We start from the raw sequence: 22,575 nt of genomic DNA, 5'->3' as shown, positions 1-22,575 counted from the left end.
GGGACCTCCCCTCGATGAGTCTTGACAGACTTTATGTTCTTAGGAAGGACCTCCCACGATGAGTCTTTTGACTCCATGGAGGCCTGAATAATAATAATAATAATAAAACGATGTCAAATCATGTTTTTTTTAAACTAAGAATGACATAGTAATTTAACAGTATGTTTTCATACCATCTAATTTATATAATCATTTTTCATGACTCTTGTTTTATCACTGTTATATCTTCAAAGAAATGTATAATTTTCCTGTTCTATTTTTTGTATTTATAGCAACAGAAACGTCAAGTAATCGACCAGTGTCTCCAGCGTTATCCTCCTCCACATGGAGATGAACTTACACCAGTAAGTTAATATGGAAAATTATTAAAATTCTGTTCTAAGAGATTAATTTATGATCATGCATAATATTTTATATATGCAAAATTTAATTAAACTGCAGTTGAAGGAAAGGTGGTATTATGAAGATATAATACAAGTATCATAATACTGATATTTATAATATATGAGCCTAAAGTTACTGAATTTATTTATTTTTGATTTGGATCACCCCCCTTTATCCCAATGTCAGTTAGAAAAACATTATTAAGATTAGTGTTTGATTTTTATTAAGGATATTTTTTAAGCGATTTATAGTATACCATACTAGTAATTACTAAAAACAGAAATATCTGTTCAAGATTTCAAAGTTTATTTACTTTTACTTCAGGACAATGTGGAAAAACATAGAGAACAGATTACTACCTGTGCACTGCAGACAGAAGGATGGGTGAGTCATATTTCATGATGTAATTAGACACTATGTTTATACATACAGTAAACGAGAATTCCATGTTGGTTGCTTAACTTTTAATTTAACCACGCTACTGGCCAAGACGTCTATAGACGTTCACGTTATCATGGATGCAAAGTGCTTATTAAAATTATAATACCATTGTTACAACAATGAAATATATGATGGATACGAAGCGTATGTGGATGCGTATTTGATCCACAACGGCCGGTAAGGTGGTTAATGGATAAAACACAACACATAAGGTAATGTAAGACCTGCTTTCACTGCAATACATGGCACAATGCGCCTTGTTGATGGGGTGCCCACTGACTTCTTAAATTACATTTAAGACACTAGAATTGTCAGTACATATGTAAACAACATGCATATATGTTGCAAAAGAAAGATATAGTACAAACAATAGCTATTGATTTTCCATGATTACTGTGGACTTTCCCGTTATAGAAATATGATGTATGCTGCTTGAAAATGAGTTAATGAACACTATAGGTTGAGGAACAAACAGCCATGGCATTCACCTTAATAAGATGTAGGACCTCCTTCCCTGAACAGCAGCAATTCTATGGGGCATACTTTCCACAAGCATACAATAGCAATCAATGGAAATTTTGGACCATTCTTCCTGTAGACAAATAATGAAGTCCTGGATTGTGGGGCAGCCATCCCTTGACCTTGCCTGACACTCCAGTTCATCCCACAGATGTTCAATAGGGGTGAGATAAGGGCCCTATGAAGGCCAATCAAGTGTGGTGATGTTCATGTCCACAAACCATGGTTACAGCTGCAGCCTTATGACATGGTGCATTTACTTGTTGAAAGAGACAATGGTCAGTTTTGTAGAAATGCCACAAAGAGAAGCATTGCATTGTTCAGAAACCTCTTGGCGTTTTATGTATGTGGTACCACAGAAGTTCAAGGCCAAGTCAGCAAAACAGGACCATACCATCACACCGCTATTGAATTTCATAGTTGGGGTTAAGCACTCTGGTAAGAGAGGTTCACTGGGCATCTGCCACACCCATTCATTTGTTCAGTAGAGGATGTAACATGATTCATTGTTCCATAACAGAGCTTTCCAAGCATCCATGTCTTTTTCACCACTAAAGATGATGCTGCATGTTGGTTTGGGTGATGTGGGGCTTGCATATCGCTACCATGGAAACCTATGTTGTGAGTCTTGGTTCTGAATGTTTTTGTGCAGTAACACTGCATTTAACATGTCAGCTGACGAATGGCAGTTTTCTATATTATTCTTTGTAGCACCCTATGGTCACATTTGGTAATGCTGTGGGTTGTCCAGTGAGGGGTTGCATTTGACACCATATGCTTCCATCTCAGTATGGTATCACTGATTGTTGATTTGGGATCAACAATCAGTGGTGCCAATGACAACAGTTTTGTCAACAATTTGCTGAACAGATAGACCATCAACATGGCATCCTATCACAATACCTCTTTCAAACTCGGTCAGTTCCCTTCTTGCAGCCATTTCACCCAGAACATGGTTGCACTGACTAGGGAGCATCATATTCTTCTAATTTATGAACCATGGCACCCACCTTAATAAGATATAGGACTTCCTTTTTGCCACAATATGCCACGATGCACCTTGTCCATTGACTTCTTTCAGTGTATATAACTTATGGTCTTTAATGAGACTTCTTAGAAGGATTGCAATAATTTTTATAGTAGTATTTCTATTATAACCATCACTAGACTAGTAAATGTTTGATTATAAACTTTCAGTGTTGCTCAAGATAACAACAGGAGTTAGAATGCAAATAATCTCTTAGTGTGCCTAGGTTTTCTGTGGATGCAAAAGGATAAGTTAGGTGGTGCTATGGGATTTTTATTAATTAGCTTGTAGGGAATGAATCAAATTTCTTTTTTCACTGGCATAATTATGGCAAAGATAACTAAAGTAATGAGGCTGAAGTATTATCCGTTAACTGCATTTTCTGGCCAGCATGTTTTGCAGAATAAGTAAAACCCAATTTTGAAAAAATTTAAAAATCCAATTTTCCAGAGGAGAATCGCTGGTATTTTCATAAGACACCATTAACTTGCCTCCTGTTGTAAGCCCTCATAGAAGTTTCTAACATGACAGGCAGTACCGTCGACAGGGTGTAGCATAGAGGCAGCCTGCCTCACGGTGTGGCTTAATGAGGATGCTCGTTCAGCCATATTGCAGTAGGCAGCGTTGCTACATAGCAAGTGTGAAAAGCAGTCATGGTATGTTCAATGGGGATGAGAGGTCTGAGTGATTCCATATGAACAATCTCCATACCAAAATATTGTCAGATGTAGTCCGGTTGACTGGAAACAGGTTGGGTGATCATAATGTTTTGGCTCATGAGTGTATTATTAAGTCAATTTCAATTAAACTGACACAACATATTTGGATTTCTTAATCTTGATTTTCTAGGAAGTTAATGAACTAATTATGGAGTTGTTAGCAATTCTGCTTGCTTACATTTACCATGCTTTCAGGAAGCAATTTGTTCTTTCTTTCTTTTCTGCTGCGATACAGGAGGGAAGGAAAAACAGAACTAAGTGCAACTACTGAAAACATAGCAATGAACAATTTCTAATTATGATCCGTCACCAATTTAAAAGCTCATTTAAAAACTCACCAATTTAATTATGATCCCTCACCAATTCAAGCTTAAACTGATGATCTCTCATCAGTTTAAGCTTGGAAAAAGAAGTTTTTCCAAACTTAAATTGATTAAAAATTATTTGCAAATAGCAATGACCCAAAAGAGATTGGTTTGGTCTAGCAGCTATATCGACAGTGGCGGACATAGCTTATAATTTAAATTTAGAAGAGCTTATAAGCAGTTTTATTGTGCAATATCCCTGTAGAGTAAACATTTCATTAATATTATTATGTAATCGGTTTGCATTAATGTTTCTCTTGTAATGAAAGCAAAATAGCAATTGGAGATTTTCTTATATTTTTGTCTTATAATCCATCAGAGGGCGATATTTAATTGTCTGCCTCAGGGAGCGATCTAATCTGGCTACAGGTCTGATGACAGGATATGAATCCTGGTCTTTCTAACTGAAGGGAAAATGCCAGTCTTTCTTATGATTGCATTAGAAGATGTCCCGAGAAAGAAAAATGTGCAAAGTTCTGCAGCCAGAGAAACTAACTGCAAAAACACATTATGTAGAATACCAAAATTTTTAATTTCAGGATGGATATGTTTAAGGATTCAAAATGATCAATATAAAAAATCAGCATTGAGATATGATAGGAGAAAACTGATAAACTAACATGTTCATGTATATATATGTTCTTGCCATATGAAATACTCAGATCTCCATTACTACAAATTATGGCTAAGCATGATTCTTCACTCCATATCAGACTTCCAATTACTCCACAGACTACTCACTTATAACTATAAGATGTTCTGCATACTAGTGTATCTGTGCTGTTGTTACTATGCATGTTCGTAGTTTGGCATATGTGCGGCTGTGCTCACAGAGAAATTGACACTGCTGCTCTTTTATATAGTTTCCTACCTGCAAACTCTGAAAACCTGGTTGATCATTCCCACCAGATATTGATTAAACTCTGGATTTATTTATTTTTTTTTATTATTTCATTTGGTTGATTAGTAGTTTGTTTTTCACGTGGTTTAGTTCTGAAAATTTCTTTCAATGTGAGTTGTTTTGCGTTTAACTGTTTGGAACTGTCTCATCTGCCTCTGTAGCGCAATTGAAAGAATGACAGTATGTTGCGCCCTTCCATTAGAAAAGGCCTAAGTTCGATTTTCTCATGACGGGAGGAATCTTTATATGGATTTTTTCAATTGAAGGTGAGTTAGCCGATCTCATATGGAAGTAGCAGGGTTTTTTCTCCCGGAAAAATTATTCTCAGCTTCCAAGGATGCCCTCTCATCCTTTCCCCACCCTCCATAAATTGAAAAATTCCATCAATTGAAATCCTGTATGACCCTTTCAGAAGTTTGTAAGTTTCAGTCATATCACTCCTCTTTCTCCTGTTTGCTAGTGTCTGCAGTCTACAAATTCTCAATCTGTCTTCGTAATCAGTATTCCACAATTCTGATATCATTTTTAACACTCTCCTTTGTACTCTCTCCAATATATCAGAATCACAATGGAAAACAGGAGACCAGACCTGCACACAGTAGTCCAAGTGAGGTCTTATCAAGCCCTTGTAAAGATGCAAAATAACATCCTTATCTTTACACGTGGACGTTCGTTTCAGCATTGCAATTATCTTTTGTGTTGTATTTGTAATCTTTGCCACATGGCTCCTAAATTTCAACTTTCTATCTACTAGCACTCCAAGATTCCTAGCCTCATCAGTTTCTTCTAGCCTAATTCCACCAATAAAATACGACACTGGATATCTAATCATGCCGAAGTGAATGACTTTACATTTACTGACATTGAACTGACACCCATTTTCCCATGCCCACAATTCCAGCCTATTCAAATCATTCTGCAAAACTGTGATAAACCTGGATTTCATTTTGTTGAGTAATGGTTGTAATGGAAGGACAAAAATGATTAGTTAAAATCCTAATGGCCCTATATCCTTTTAAATTCTTAATTATTACAAAAAAATACTAGTTGTGGTGGGCGATAAATGGCGTTGATGGAGATGATTCGTAGTAGAAGTTCGATATAGTGGTTGAGACAGTTGTAGGTATCCTCCCGCGATGAGTCTTTGGACTCCTTGGAGGTGTCAGGAATAATAATAATAATAATTAATTTCCCTCTAAGCAGTTTTTAATCTAATTATATAAAGTTACTTTTTGATTGAAATAAATATATTACCACTGAAATAATAATTTTGGATGTAGCTACCTATGCAAACAAATCATGAGACACCACTCCATACATATACAGATTCTTGTTCTTGATAATGATCCAGATTAATGACTTAAACTGATCTAGGTGGTAAAAATTCTTATAATGAGAAAAGTAATATTGTCTGGATGTTTATTTTTGCAATTAGTATCAGTTAATTCTGATAGAAATAAATTATTTTTATTTTTACTAGTTCAACCAGAATGGTACCTATAGGTTCCAAAGAGCAAGGACTGAAATCCAATCAAAGAAACTTGACAATGAGGTAAGATTTAAACCACCTATTATGTTCTCTCGAGTTTCTCCTTTTTTTTTTTTTTTATTATAAAGTATTGAAATTATTAGTAAGCTTAACATTTGGTAACCATTGGGAACTGAAGAACTGTTAGTATTTCAAATTTTTTATGCCTTTGAGTTAGCAAAACATGAAAAAGTTAATGGTTTAACATAAAACTTAATTGCATACTGTGTTTTTCTATACAAAATCCTTCATGATTCACATACATTGCAATATAACCATAGAGTCTACTTTGCTAGTTTCTTATGCTGTATGCAATAAGAAATATCGTGATTTCTATAGTTATTTCTCAATTTGAAAACATCTCAGCAGAGTGATTCTTAAAATGTAAACTAATATTAAAGGAATCATTGTTAAAACAGAGATCATATCATATTGAGATGTCAGATGTTTTATTGTTGATCTATTTTGTATAATGGACACTTTAACTTGGTTATGAATTCACGTTTGTTATGTAGGCTGACTAAAGCTGGTTTACTATAATGCCACAATTTTTATTGCACTGCATTTATAAGTTTCTTTAAACTTATATTAAATTTATAAGTGTCTTTAAACTTATAAATATAGCCATTAAATTCAAATGGCATTCTTATTAGGTCTAAAATTACTTTTTTTTTTTTTTTGAGGTGTGATAGAGCCAGCCTCGTTTCTGTGATTTTCTTCCCATCTTTAATGTTCTTTCATGCAAATCCCTGTTTGTTTGGTATAGCTGAAAATTTTATAAATATCAGGCATTTTGAGAGGCAGATGAGGCTGTTTGTGTGACCTTCACACCGTTGAAAAAAATCTCTATGATGCTAGGTCACACAAACTTAATTTATTTAATTTGGATTAAAAACTAATGTTAATTAATTTTTAATCATTAGGAAGCATTAATTTTTAATGCTTCCTAAGCAGGAAACTCCATTAAACCTCCAACATGATGCCCTCTCAGCACTTAAGCCTTAACACACACCAACTCTCACCAACTTTTCTATACATCTCATCTGTATAGAGAAGATGGTGAGATGTATAGAAAAGTTGGTGAGAGGAGAGAAACTTCTGCAACCCCAGCATTAGTCGCATAGTTAGAATATAAGGAACAAATATGTCAATAGTGTGTTAAAGCAGTATTTGTTCCTCATATTTGTTCCTTATATTCTAACTATGCGACTAATGCTGGGGTTGCAGAAGGTTCTGTCCTCTCGCCAACTTTTCTATACATCTCACCATCTTCTCTATACAGATGACATGTATAGAAAGGTTGGTGAGAGTTGGCGTGTGTTAAGGCTTAAATGCTGAGAGGGCATCATGTTGGAGGTTTAATGGAGTATTGACAGTACTAGGAAAGGATTTAAAACTAATTTTAATGCTTCCTGCTTAGGAAGCATTAAAAATTAATGCTTCCTAATGATTAAAAATTAATTAACATTAGTTTTTAATCCAAATTAAATTAAATTAGTCTAATTCTTTCCTAGTGCTGTCAATACCCCATTAAATCTCCAATATGACTTTCTATACATCAATAACCTGCTCCAGTTGACCATCAGTCTGACACAGTTTTACTGACAACAGCACATTACAATCCTCCTCCTCCTCACTTGAAAAACCTTAATAAACCACCACACCTCACAGAGCAACAACCTCTGCAATACTAAATTATAATCTCCAAACCATTCTCTTATGGGACTTGGATAACCATGTCAATTTCATCACCTTCAAAACACAGTTCTGCCTTAACAACACCAAAATCTCTAGGCAAAATGAAATCTCTAACTTTGGGATTAACTTGACATGAAGACTTTCTTGGAATAAACACATTACAACCATTGCCTCCTCAGCATCCAAAAAATTAGAATTCCTCTGTTGCTCATGGCATTACTTTACCTCCAAACAGCTATTAACTCTGTGCAAATCACAAATTCACTCATCCATTGATACTGCTCGCACAGGGAAGCACTTCCAAGAGTTCCCTAAAAATACTCTACACAATACAGAGAGAGCAATCAAACTGATCAATGACTCATCTCTCACTAACCACTCTTGCACAGGTGTTTAGTATCTATCTACGTTCATCTTCTATAAATATTTCCATAGTAAATGTTCATCAGAACCAGTGGCGGCCTGTACATAAGCACTGTGACCTGCAGCACCCCCAAGGAAAAAATGAAAAATTTAAATTTTGCTTGTGTTTATAAATAATAAAAATGCTTACAACATTATATAAATGCAATACAACATGTTAAAGGTTACAGCTTATGTTTCAACAGTGATTGAATATTTAATAATTGGAATTGTTCGATTAACGCTTTAGATTACTAAACAAATACACTGCGATCTAACTCAGTGTCCATATTATCAATTCAACCAATTGCAGCCAGACTCAGTGATATTTGTTTGCGCTTCTCATTGCACGTAACTAATGAATCTGACACTGCTCTTTGGGGCTTGGATATTATACACTATAAGATGAGATATTATAAGATACAAAAGGGCGAACTATTTTTTGCAAATCTTATTTTATTTTGTTAAAATAACATATAATTATTTATTTATTATAGATACAAGGCTGAATTATGATGAGTGTCACTGGTGAAAATATGAAAAGAATTATTTAAGTTAAGGATATTACATCCCATATTGTTTCTTAGCCAAATAAGAAACTCAGAGTTTCATGCCGAATATAGAAACTATATAAAGTTTGGCAATTCCAAGCGTAAGCAAATACTTGGATAGTGCAGCACCTGATCCATTTGGTAGTGCAGACTGAGGCAACTCGTAGTATGGGTGGAGCAAGCTCCGATCTATTTACCCATAATGTGAACTTAGCTCCTAGGAGGAGCTAAGTTCACATTATGGGTAAATACCAAGAATAGTGATCAGAGCTTGCTCCACCAAAAATTAATCGCCAAACTTTATAGTTTCTATATTCGGCATGAAACTCTTTGAGTTTCTTATTCGGCTAAGAAACAATATGGGATGTAATATCCCTTAACTTAAATAAGTTCATGTCAAATTGAAGTCTTTGGCTTTTCATATAATTAGTGAAAAGAATTATATTTTTTCAATTATGGTTACACGAAATAAATACACTGCGATCTAATGCAGCGTGAGAGATCGCGCCAATTGCACGTAGACGCGCCGATATTTGTTTACGCTTGACACTGATCTTTGGGCAGTGTATAGTATGCTTGCGCTCATTATTTCTATGAGATACGAAACTTTTATTATTGGTGTTTGTTCATGGTGAGGGTGAAATATTTTTAATAAAGCAATTTTTAACATGTAAATTTAATTATTAATAAATTGGTTACTGATTTACTGATTAGGAAAAAAATAATTTTTTTAAATTTCATTTTGTATATGCAGCACCCCCACTTTAAATTTTCACTGGCCATCACTGATCAGAACTATCAGGAATAATTTCTCCTCTTTTTACCAAATCCATTGAAACATGTACAGATACCACTCAAACAACCCTTCACAATCCGATCCCATACTCATAGAACAAGTTTCTCCTCCTCCATTCCCTGCTGCTGTATTATGGAGCATCCTTTCCTCCCTTCCCATGTTCCCAAGGAATACAAATGCATAAACCTTCAAATGAAATGTGAACAAGTTCCTCTCTTCCTAATTCTCTTCTCATACAGAGTACTAATGCACTGTACGTTGATCAACCAACTTCTTGTGTATGGGCCCAACATAAAAAAAAATAAAAATTCTTATACTGAATTTAAGGATTTGTTCTTGAAGCAAAATGACATAAATCAATTTATATTTTAATATTTAAGTGATTTTGTTTTATTGTTTAGGATCAATGGCCTAAATCATCTAATTCAAGAAGTTTAAATAAAACTTCACTTTTTTTTTTTTTTTTTTTGAGAACAGAGGTTAAGTGTCCTTTCTGGTAAGATGGACTATATAGTGCTTGCACAGAACATTCATAGTGTTCTGTACAAGTACTCTCTGGCACTGGTCAATCAAATTAAGGTATTCTTACAAGGTAATACCAGACAGCAGTACACAGTCAGATGGATGTATAAAAAAAAATTTAAGGCCAGAATATATTTTTGACATACAGTCCAGGCGTGGTACCATCTTATGATCAGTGGATCACCTCCTGTGGAAATATTACTTTGTCAGTGTTGACAAAGTAACATGTTACATTTAAAGTAACAATATCTTCAATGTAGTACCTTAACCTTTATTTAACATTAGAGAGAATTTGCTGCTATTTTTTCTTATGCACTTGGGTATTGTATAATAAGATGTGCTTAAAGGTTAACTACAACTGCTACTAATAAATACTGTATAATAAAGATACTACATATATCTTGTTGTATAATTAAATAATAATCAGATACTTTTTTTTTTTTAAATTCATACAGGTCCAAAATGCCATCCTAGAAAAACATGAAGATTGCAAAAAGGAAGCTGTAAGTATTCTTTCACAAAGTATAACATGCTTGCTAATTTTTTTTAACCTACTTGTAATAGTTGATTATATATAGAGAGAATTCTCCAGGTTTCTCTATATATAGAGAAACCTGTGGAGAATTCATGACTAAATTTAACACATGTGAACCACAGTAGTAGGTATTTTATTACGTAAATATTTCGTCCTAGGTATCTTAGGACATCATCAGTACAGTATGGCAATACTAGGAGTGACAAAAGAAAGGGCGCGTACGTGCATTTCGGAACATCAAGACCATATCCGCCTCATCAAACTGCATAAATCAGGCCTCGCTCAACATGGAGTTGAAAACCCAAACCAAAAGATCCATTGGAAAAAGACAAAACTTCTACACAGATCTTCATATAAATATGAACGTTTATATAAAGAAAGTGCTGAAGCCCTACTCCACAGACCAAATCTAAACCGCAATGATGTTCTTACCATCCCTAAAGTATGGGAAATTGTCATACAAAATTGTGCAAAATAATAACTTAACTGTAATTAATTTTAATTTAATTCAATTTAATTTAAGTTCAGGCCGCAATGCGCCACTGCATGCAATTTGGATTCCTTTGTACATACGTGCCCTTTCTTTTGTCATTCCTAGTATTGCCATACTGTACTGATGATGTCCTAAGATACCTAGGACGAAATACTTACATAATAAAAAACCTGCTACTGTGGTTCACGTGTGTTAAACTTAGTACCTGTAATAGTCTTTTGGTGGTTCGATAGCCAGTAAGCATGGATTGTGTGAGATATAATATTTATAACTTCTAATGTTGCTTTTTACTGTAATAAATAATGCAAAACAGAATGGAATATTCATTTTTCTTTATATATAAACAAAGTGATATGAAAAAGGACTGCCTGCTGTGATTATACAAAGAATAATAGACTTGTATATGTCTCATAATCTCCTTCCTGTTTTGATACTCTTCTGGCATAAAACACTTTGATCATCATTTGTCAATGAAATCTGTGTTTGGATATGTCGCCTGATTAAATTTCATTTAAAAATCGATGCATTATCAACTTTGTGCTTCAGGAGAGACAAAAAGTTGCATGGAGGCTTATGGTATTTTGCTTTTGGTCAAAACAGAAGATGTGCTGCAAACTTGATGGAAAGTTTCATTTAAAAAACTCAATTATAATTCATTTGTATGTGCCTATGGGAATTCCAACTTTTTCTTCTATCTCATATGCAGTTACTTGGTGACTACTTTGAATTCATCTACAAGCTTTTTAAATAGGTTCATTTCTTGATATTCGTAGGCATTCAGAGCACACCACTTTCAATTCAGGTTCTTCCCTCTTTAAATTGATAGAACCACTTAAAGATCTGTGTGTGTCTTATAGTCCGATGACATTTATTCATTTCACTATGAATAACTTCCAACTATTTTTTTTTTCCACCTGTTCTTTATGTAATCAATTTGGTCAAATGACCAAACTCAATTTTTTCTTGATTTATTCTTAACTCATACATCTAATTTTTGGAAATCCTCTAATATGTTTACTTTTTTATGTGGTGTAGTTTTGTAATATTGCATATCATCAAATTCCTATCATATCCTGTATCCTCAAGGGGTGTACAGGATATGATAGTACTACATGAAAAATTTACATCATTACTAACTTCCTATTTACAATTTTCCTCCAAATCAGTCTGTTACTTGTCAAGACTATATTTCTATCGTCTAAGGCACTTTTTACTGTATCAATCCACCTATATCTTGGTCTTCCTCTGGGTCGTTTTTCTGACATCCTGGCAGAGAACACTTGTTTTGCTAATCTTTCCTCGCCCATTCTGTTCAAGTGACCATACCAACTGAGATTAGCTCTGCTAACGCATTCCTGGATGCTGACAATGTCAAGTTCTTTCCTAATATCCTTGTTTTTAATATGATATTGCCATTGGTGCCATCTGTTCATGCCCCTAATCTTTCTCAGGACTCATATCTGTGGTCTCTAGTCTTTGGTCAAGTGTTTTACTTCTGACCTCAGATCCATAAGTTAAAACTGGTTTGAACACTGTCTTATACAGCTAATTTAGTGTTCTACATTTGTCTGTATTGTGAGTTTTTTTGGTTTCTGAGATGCCATCCCCCCCTCTTTTTTTTTTTTTTATTAGTCTGGCATTTTTAGCTCTTACGTTTATTGGCATCTGTTTGAAACAGAATACACTAACTTATCACTTATTTCCATTTCTTGTAGATACTTTTTAGTCAATTTGTCGCCACTATTTAGGTATCTTTTATTGTAGGATAGAAAAGTATTTCAAAATTCTTGACCTCTGCAGACAGACTTTTTATTAGTATTCCAACTTTTTCTTCTATCTCATATACAGTTATTTGGCAACTACTTTGAATTTAAGTGGAAGCTTTTACTTTATAATATCCTCTTCATAAAATGCAGAACACTTTAAATAGTCTTCTTCCTATTAGTCTTTAAATCAGTCATGTCTTTTAAAGCAAACCACTATACAGCCTCACTGAGCTTATTTTTATCATTCATTAGACTATTGTCTGAATACTGCCTGTTCCATGGTACATTCAATTTGTAATTTCTGCTTATAGCATTAAGAATTTAGATGAAAAGGTAAAGTTAGTGTCACTGCTATTGTATTCAAAATGTTCTCACTCTTCCTGTTAGGTACAGCTAGACCAATATCTTTACACATATCCATAGTAACTGACATATTTTTGGGATCTGTATTTATTCTTAAAAGTCTACCATATGTTTCTGGGAATGAAGTTAAAGATCTTTCCAGTTCAATGAATACCATTCCCTGTATTTTTTTAGCCAGAGTGCTTCAAGAAAAGATTGCATCAGCAGTAGACAGATATACCCAGTAAGAATTCAAATTGATTTCTTCGCAGTCTCAAAAATTATGAATAATTTTTTCATAGTATGGATTATCAGTTTGATGCCATGATAAATACATTTCTGATATCACTTCCTTTTTGAAAATACTTTGACAAAGTTCTTCAGTCAAGTATTAGGCATTCTGACATGGGTAGAGTTTCTGAGTACATGCAAGGTCATTTTAACCAAACATTTGAAAATGAAATGAATGTGCAAATTTTGTTCAAAATGAGCCCAACTTGTGTTACAATTTTTTGGAAAAACAGTTTTGCATTCACTCTCTAATATATCACCCCTATATTACCACAGCTTTATTCTCATAGCTAACATTCAATGGTCTTTATATTTTGGTTACTCACTTGAACTTTATTTCACTGAAATTCATACCAACAAATCTGTGCACACTTGCTCATGTAGAAAGATCAAGATCCTGTAACAATGGAATAACAATTCCCTGCAATAATTTGTCAGTCCTTAACTGTTGCAAAATGTATGATTTTTAAGCATCACTGAATTATCATCCCCACTCATCTTCCACCACCCACAATATGTTAAACATTTGTGGTCCATGGAGAGAACTCGAATGATTCTTGGGCAGAATTGAGTATACTAGGATCATCATCATCATCAAATCCCTGCCATGTACCCTCAAGGGTTGTACATGAAAAATTTACATCATTACTAACTTCCTATCTACACTTTTCCTCCAAATCAGTCTGTTACTTGCCAAGACTCCAACATTATCAGATATTATATTTCTATCGTCTAAGGTACTTTGTACCGTATCAATCCACCTATATTTTGGTTTTCCTCTGGGTCGTTTTCCTGCCAACCTGGCAGAGAACACTTTTGCTAATCTTTCCTTGCCCATTCTGTTTAATGGGTGAGGAATACCACCTGAGATTAGCTCTGCTAATGCATTCCTAGATGCTGACAATGTCAAGTTCTTTCCTAATATCCTAATTTTTAATATGATATTGCCATTGATGCCATCTGTTCACACCTCTAATCTTTCTCAGGACTCTCATATCTGCAGTCTCTAGTCTTTGGTCAAGTATTTTACTTCTGACCCAGCTCTCAGTGTAATTTAGTGTTTTCGGAACATTAAATTACAGCTAATTTAGTGTTCTGACTAATTTCTCTCTTATTCCATATGAATTTATTCAATTGACTTCCTACCATACCAGCTCTGTTGATTCTATTGTCTATTTCCATATTTAATTTACCATCTTCACTAAAAACTGTGCCTAAGTAGCTGAAATGTTTTACTTGTTCCACAGGTTCTCCGTTCACAAAGCAATTGACATTTTCAACGATTCTGCCTATTTTCATTGTCTTTGTCTTTTTATTGCTGACCTTCATACCATATCTATTACAACAGTTATTCGATTTAGTCAGGGAATCTTTCAGACTTGTAGTGGATTTATTTAGAAGTATAACATCATCTGCATAAAGCAAAGAGCTGACATCAACATCTCCAATTTTGATATCATGTTTAATACCACTTTCCTTCATAATGTGATCCATATAGATAATGAATAACAGAGGGGATAATGTACATCCTTGTCTCACACCAGGTTTAACATTAAACCATCTTCCTGTACTTCCTTCAATTCTAACTGCTGACTTACAACTCAAATAAAGACTAAGTATTGCTTGATATAATGCCCCATTCATACCATATAACTGTAACGTCTTGAATAGCTTCTCTCTCTCTCTCTCTCTCTCTTGGCACCTTGTATATGCCTTTTCCAGATCAACAAAACTTAAATAGATCTTTGTTATATTCCCATGATTTCTCAACTATTTGTTGTAAAGTGAAGATCTTATCCTGACAGCCTCTATTTGGCCTGATCCAGCTTGTTCTTCATCAAGCATTTCTTCCACAATTCTTCCCAGCCGTTTCTGAAGTATACTCGAGGGGACACCTATGGAAGCTGGCAAGAGTGTGGTTAGCAGAGGTGTTAGAGCTGGGTTCTTTACTTTTAGAGTGGTAAATGAGTGGAATAAGGTGCCAGAGTCTGTTTTGGGTGCTATGACGGTGAGTGAGTTCAAGGCAAAGTATGATAGATACTATGAGAATGTCGTATAGTTGTGTGGACATGATGTTTAGGGCCTCCCTGGAGTCGCCCGTAATAATAATAATAATAATGCTTGCATAAATCTTACCAGGAACACTTAGTATACTAGGATTTAGTGTAATAAGCATTTTCATAATGCATGCTAGGAAATGGATGTTCTCCATGAATCAATTTGCCAAGGTTACTGGCTGGTCAATATATACTACTGGATGATTACTGCATTATGTTCTGATTATAATCATGTTGACTGCACCACATTGTCTAATGGATTTTTATTTTCCAGCTTGAAAACTTTCCCGATCAAAACATCTCTCAAGTGCAACTGTATCAAGCTTGCATGGATTACCATATTTATGAGGTATTCTTAAAGTTATACATTTATTCAATAAAATATTGCATGTGTATAATCTGCAGGGTTTTTTTTAAAATTTTTATTAAACTTATATTACCAAAAATTGTGACAGGTAGCTTTTCTGGTTAGAAACTACTTTAAGTGCAGATGAATTTCATTGGCAAGTGTAAAGCCAGTGGTAATGACACTGCTTATTCAAGGTCTGCAGTGGTAGCTGGAAAAAAGTTCAATTTTTGGTCTCTGAGCGCAGAGTTTACCCGATTATTTCACCTTTAGTCTACCACAGTATTAGTATTTATGTACTATAGACTATAGTATTAGTATTTAATACTAATACTATAAAAAATACTAATACTATAGTATTAGTATTTTTTATGTGAATCCTACCCACAAAAGATTGTAAATCTTTTGTGGGTAGGATTCACATAAAAAAAAAAAAAGAAAAAAAAAAGTGGGGATTAAATGGTTATTTTTTATTTCATTTTCTGAAAAGCTTAGTGTATTTTTCTAACAAAATTTTTCATTTTTAATAACAAAATAACTTTTGTTATTCAAAAACCAAGTATGAATAAAATATTTAATTTCTTATCTGCAGATATGTGAAATTGCTGTTGTAGCTGCATATCCAGAAGATGAACAGGGTTCTGTAGCTCAGACTCAAGATTCTCAAGCTGCCCAACAGCAACAAGTAGAACAGAAGCAAAAGCAACAACAGGCCTAGTAAGTTGACCATTACTGCAATTTCTTTTAAATTAAAAGTGATGGGATGCTATGAGGACTTCCTTTAAAATTAGCAGAATTATTGTAAAATATATTCTGCCGTGTGAATTTTAATGCACAATGAGACTCCAAGTAATACAATGTTTCAGTTCTTGTAACACTTTGTAATGTAACATAGTAGTAATAAAATATTGCAATATTAGTTTTTCTGAATGAACATATTGATTCCTAATTTAATTTTCATTTCAAAGTCAGATTAGGCATAGATTTAGTTTATCCTAGAAACTGAAAATCGCACAGCATAAAAATCTTGTTTTCCTGACTGGTTAATTCAGCCTTAGTTGAGAGGTCCCAGAAAACCATTTTCATCCCAACTGTTTCTGAGTTAATTAGATAAATAGAAAATCAACTACTTAATATGTTTCAAGATGACAGGTTTCCATAAGTAACATTAATGCAATGTTTTTTTTCTGAGTGAAATAATAATCTTGGATTGGCTTATTTGCTTGAATCCTGTTGAGAATATTCAAAGCAATATATAAGGGGACATAATGTATATATAAGAAGTTGGCAAGTATTATTCTACAATTTAACAAAAGGTAAGATCAAAGATATCAAGAAATTATATACTTGGTTTAATCCATTATCCAACTGTAAGCAAACAAAGTTTGCACCTGAAGTAGCTTTCAGGACTGGGGTAGCTCATGGCAAAGGTTGTATGAGTTCACATCACTGCCTTAGTAACCCATAATGCAAAGCACATCTCCTCACAGACATATATAATACTATGCATTATGAGAAGGATCACTACCGAGACTGGTTTCAATCTTTATTGAGGTCTCATCAGTGGGAGCCAGACCCAGAGGTGAGATACCAAGGTTGAAGTAATAAGGCAAGAGATGTGAATTCATACCACCTTTGCCACGAGTTGCCCCAGTCCTGAAAGATACTTCAGGCACAAACTTGGTTTGCTTACACTTGGATAATGGATTAAACCAAGTATATAATTTCTTGGTATCTTTAATTTATAATATAACCAAGTGAAAAACTTTCAACAAAAGATGAGATCATTGCTGAAGGCTGTTTCCAGAAGCTTCTGTAAAAAACGCTGGAACTATGGAGTGGCCGCTAGAGGGCTGCATGGTGCATAGTGTTTTCAGAGAGCTGCCGAAAGCTAAGTATAATTTTGAGTGAAAATTGGAATATTGGTTTAAATCTTAACGTAGTATTGTTTATTTTTGGTAGCTTGTTGCGTCTGTGTGATTTTGGTGTGAATTCCATTTTATTTAACTTAGTATTTTAACGATACGTTTCATAGAATAGCACATGGCGCCAATGCGACGAAAGATAATGGTGTCCAAAAATACGACACCTTTGTTCAAAAACTGTGAGGGAGTTTGTCCAGTGTGATATGTGTGGGATGTATGTTTGGATGGAAAATGATAGCGATGGGAGAATGTGCAGAAAGTGTAAGCAAAGTGAGGAATTGAAGTATGTGTCAGGTCATGAAATTGTTGTGGTTGAAGAAAGCCAGAATGTGAGTGAAAATAGTGGCTTGATAGGGAATTGCGATGTTGTACAAGATGGCAATGAGAGCGGTGATCAAAGAGAGAGAGAGAGAGTGAAAGCAACTATACAGAGAGAGAAAATGCTTTAAATGATGAAAAAAAAAGAGGAATTATTTGTATGGAGTGAGATCGCTAGGTTAATTAAAAGCGGAGTAATACACAGTGCACAGTGGCAATTGGAGCACCTGCAAAACTCCTTCCAGAGTGCCTTGGCTAATGGAAATAAACAAGTGTTTGAAAGGAAAAATAAGCGTAAGAGTGGGAGAGTTTCAGAAATGAAGGAAAGAGTGTTGTATGGTGACTCGTTAATAAGAGGTGTGATGGATGGGAGTTTAACTAAATCATACTTACCTGGTGCAAAATTTAAGGATGTAAGTGAGAGTATTAGAGTGCAAAAACAGAGGGTGAAAGAATTGATAGTTGTGGCAGGTACAAATGAATTGAAAGGAGATAAATTTTTTATGAGAGAGGACTTGAAAGTATTGTTAAAGGTAGCGAAAGAAAAGAGTGGCAGAGTTATGATGGTGAGTCTGTTGCTGCGGTACGACAGAGAGGAGTTTAGGAGGAGGGCCATAATCACAAATGACTTTATGTGCAGGTTATGCAGACGGTGTAGTGTGGAATAAGTTTGATGGGCGAAAGGATTTATACAAGATGGATAGCCTGCATTTGAATGGATTTGGTGTGCGGAGATTGGAAAAAGTGTTGCTGAATGAAGTGAAAATGGATGTGCAGAACCAGGGAAACTAGAACTACCAAGGAGGTGGGGAAGTAGATATGCATACATCAGTGAGACAGTTGAGTGTAAGAATGTATATAATGTACCCGAGCCAGTAACTAAGGACAAGTAATCAGAATGGGATAGTTAGAATATGGGTGGGACAAAGGGACCTCTGCATTTCAGGTATACTAATGCCAGGAGTATTAGGAACAAGAAGGAAAATATTTTGGCCTTGGTTGGCTCTTCCTAGCAACAGGTTATTGGCATTAGTGAAACATGGCTGACGGAAGATGATATAGTTAGTGAGATAGAATGTGTAGGTTATAGTGTGCTTAGGAGGGACAGAGAGAATAAAATGGGGGGAGGAGTGTTATTGATGATAGCTGATGAACTGCAGCCAAGGAGAATTGAAGTTGTATTGCAGGATGGTGAAAAGAGCTCATTTGAGGCTATTTGGTGTGAGATTGAGACAGGCAGAACAAAATATATAGTTGGGTGCTGCTATAGACCAGGTGATGGAATAGATGATGGAGATAGTATGCATAAACAAATTGATGAAATGAGTGGAAGGAGGGTAATTATTATGAGGGATTTCAACTATGGTAACATTGATTGGAAGGAGGAGAGCACACATGTGAGGAAGGAAATGGATTTTATTCAATTATTAAGGGATAACTATCTGAGACAGCATGTAATTGAAAATACTAGGAGCCGACAATTTGATTCTCAGAAGAATATGATCCTGGTGAGAGTGATCATAAGATCTGGACATGGGAGGTGGCTAAAGGTGTGGAATTTTCAACCTAATGGGCAATTAGGTTTAATTTAGGGTGTACTGGTGATAATTTTACTTTGGATGGGTCTACAACTCCATTATGTGGAAGTGATACAGCCAACATTTTTTCTCCTATGGTGGTGGAAAAGCAGGCCTGCAAAAATATGTTCAGAAAGCTAAAAAGATAATTTATGTATATTTAACATTTGCGTGACACACAATCCCTAAAGCATGTTTGTATGCTGTGGATTTAAAAAATAATAAGAGGATATATAACAGTTTTAGAACATAAATCATTTTATACTAATGAATTTTATAGATGTATTTTAATAAAAATATATCTACTGAACTAGTGTGCCAGCTTTTTTTTTATGTACCAATCCCACTGACAAAAGGTAGACTGATGTATATCTATAACATGGTATGTGCTTGAAATTACCCACCTGTACATCCTAAATTAAATTCTGGCTTATTAGAAATGCTTTTTTTTTTTTAACCTATAAAATATTTTATAATTTTTATAAACATTAAAAGTATATATTTTATATATACATTAAAGTTCTCTTGCACTAATTTAATTTAATATATGTATCTATTTTTTATTATTATAGGAACATGACTGTAAATATCTTTCAAGAATGATGTCTACATCTCTTATCATCTCTCAACAAATGGTGCATAATTCTGCAGTCCTTTCTGGATAGAGGTTGCTATTTCTCATTGCGTATTTTGTACAGTTTGTTTCGTGCATTCAGTAAAAATGCTTGTTTTCACATTGACATTTTGTTCCACAGTTAGTCATCACAGTAGATCTGCACAATTACATTTTTGAAGAAAATAAAAATTGATTTTTGTATATGTGCCTTTACTGTGAAGATAATCAAAATTATCTGAATAAAGATAAAAATAACAACACAGACAAACATGAATAGTATTTAAGCAAATAACATAAAACTTCAATTTGGCAACTTATAAATGGTTTTTAGTGGAACTTTAGCATAAAAAAAAGTTTGCATGAAATTTAAATTTCATTAGCATATGATGACAGTAATACATGATTTTTTTTTTTTTTTGGTTAAAATAACTTGAGAAAATTTTCAAGCTAAAACCAACTTTTAAAACCCTGTCCTGATTAAATGTAACTTTCCATACTAAATCGACTCTCTCTCATTATAGGAAATCTCTCATTACTTAGAGTAACTAAAGGAATAATAAAGTCTTGTAATGAATTAGAAGACTTTATTATTCATCAGAGGGAAAAAAAAGGAACAGATTTTCATTTTCCCAGAAAGAAAGCAATTTTAATTCATTTTACTAATATTTTACAAGTGAATCATAATAGTTTAATGCCTGTGGAAATCAACATTAGAAAATGTGATAATGTGTGACATTGTTACAAATATTGAATCTACACAGATACCATACTCAAATATAATTCTCACTTTTTTCCCTAAAATCGAAGTTAAAAAATCGTGGTGCGAGATATATGTGGAGATTTTTGTAAAGTAAAGTTTTTCAGGAAAAAACTAAATTGATGTTTATAATTAAATCCACAGTATTCCTTATAATTTTAATTGCTCACATAAAGCCTCTGCAGCTCAGTCAGTATAGATGAAGATGTTTGGTCAGAAAGACTTGTGTCACTTCCCATCCAAGATGTGAGGAACCTTTATCTGGTCTCTTTCAATTAAAGGCGAGTTAGCACCAGTCCATTACGTAGGTTGGGGATTTTTCATCTGGAAACTTGGGTTTTTTGTTCCTCAGAACAGGCAAACCACCATCACGAACACACATGGATTTACAGTTATAAAATACATATACTTAATCTCTCATTAAGTGGGCTCAATCCATCCTAACGGACCTCTCTCTATGTTCACTGGGCATCTACAGATGCTGTATGGTCACTCCGATGCTCGGTGATGTTCCACACCAGGCCTCGCCATGTAGTCCTGTTGTTTGCTTTTCTGGCAGCCTCAACTTTCTGAAGATTAGTCACTCCACACACGTCATCCACCCATCTCATTGATGGTCTACCCCTGCCTCTTTTTCCAGGAACTTTACCTTCTATTACTGTTCTAAGAAGTCCTCCTTCCATCCTTTCTATGTGTCCAAAATATTTTAACTTTCTTCTGTCAATATCCTTAAGGAGCCTTAAAGTTCTACTAATCTTTTCTAACACCCATTCATTTGTATGCCTTTCAGTATATGATATCCTCAACAGCCTTCTGTAACACCACATCTCAAAAGCAGATATCCATTTCTTATCTGACTTCTTTAGGTTCCAAGTCTCGCATCCATAAATCGCTGTTGGAAAAACAACTGCATCTAAAATCCTCAACTTTGTTTCCATGGAGATAGATCCATCCTTCCAGATTTTAGACAGGTCTCTGACTGTTGTTTTAGCCATTCCTAACCTTTTTCTGACATCTTCTGAACAGCAATTCTTCACATTAATAATGGATCCCAGGTACTCAAACTTGCTGACTTCCTCAATTCTTTCTCCATTAAGATACACTTGTTTCTCAAGAGCTTCTCTGTTTGTTTTTCCTTTGAGAACCATGATCTTTGTCTTGCTAGAATTGAGTTGAAGTCCTCTATTTTAATCATCTTGTTAACTTTGTCAAGAATTAGTCCTAGTTCTTCCATGTCATTACAAAGGAGTACTGTATCATCAGCATACCTCAGATTACTGATCAATCTACCTCCTATTGTAATTCCTGTCCTGAGCTCATCCAATGCTTCACGCATGATGTCCTCTGCATATATACTAAACAAGTGAGGAGAAAGTAAACATCCTTGTCTAACTCCTTTTCCAACTTGAAGCCAGTCAGTCAATCCAACACCTGTTCTTACTGTGGCTTCTTGCTCCTTATACAAGTTGGCTATCAACCTGATAGTGTGTTGAGGAAAACCCATTCTTTTCATTACTTCCCACAGTTTCACATGCTCAACACAGTCAAAAGCTTTAGAGTAGTCTAAGAAACACATTACCAGAGGGAGTCTGAATTCTTTATATTTTTCTATGATCTGTCTAAGGCAAAGGATCTGATCTCTGGTGCCCCTACCTTTCCTAAAACCTGCTTGTTCCTTGGGAATCTCTGCCTCAACTTT

General features: G+C 34.6%; 1 long non-coding RNA gene across 1 annotated transcript in view; it reads left to right on the top strand.

Moving 5' to 3' along the window:
• The window catches only part of LOC150095085 (uncharacterized), a 49,859-nt gene extending 29,678 nt beyond the window's left edge, over positions 1-20,181 (top strand). The window contains exons 3-9 of the long non-coding RNA XR_016550193.1: positions 273-344; positions 709-768; positions 5,837-5,908; positions 10,309-10,356; positions 15,612-15,686; positions 16,276-16,400; positions 20,076-20,181. This is a non-coding gene — a long non-coding RNA (uncharacterized LOC150095085). The remainder of the gene's footprint in view (positions 1-272; positions 345-708; positions 769-5,836; positions 5,909-10,308; positions 10,357-15,611; positions 15,687-16,275; positions 16,401-20,075) is intronic.
• Positions 20,182-22,575: the final 2,394 nt, after the last annotated feature.

Source organism: Typopeltis vanoorti, chromosome 21 (assembly GCF_054136105.1).
Source record: "Typopeltis vanoorti isolate ZY-2024b chromosome 21, IOZ_Tvanoo_1.0, whole genome shotgun sequence".
In the NCBI taxonomy this organism is placed as follows: domain Eukaryota; kingdom Metazoa; phylum Arthropoda; class Arachnida; order Uropygi; family Thelyphonidae; genus Typopeltis; species Typopeltis vanoorti.
Note: the sequence above shows the minus strand (reverse complement) of the source record. Positions and strands in the feature narration are given on the sequence as shown.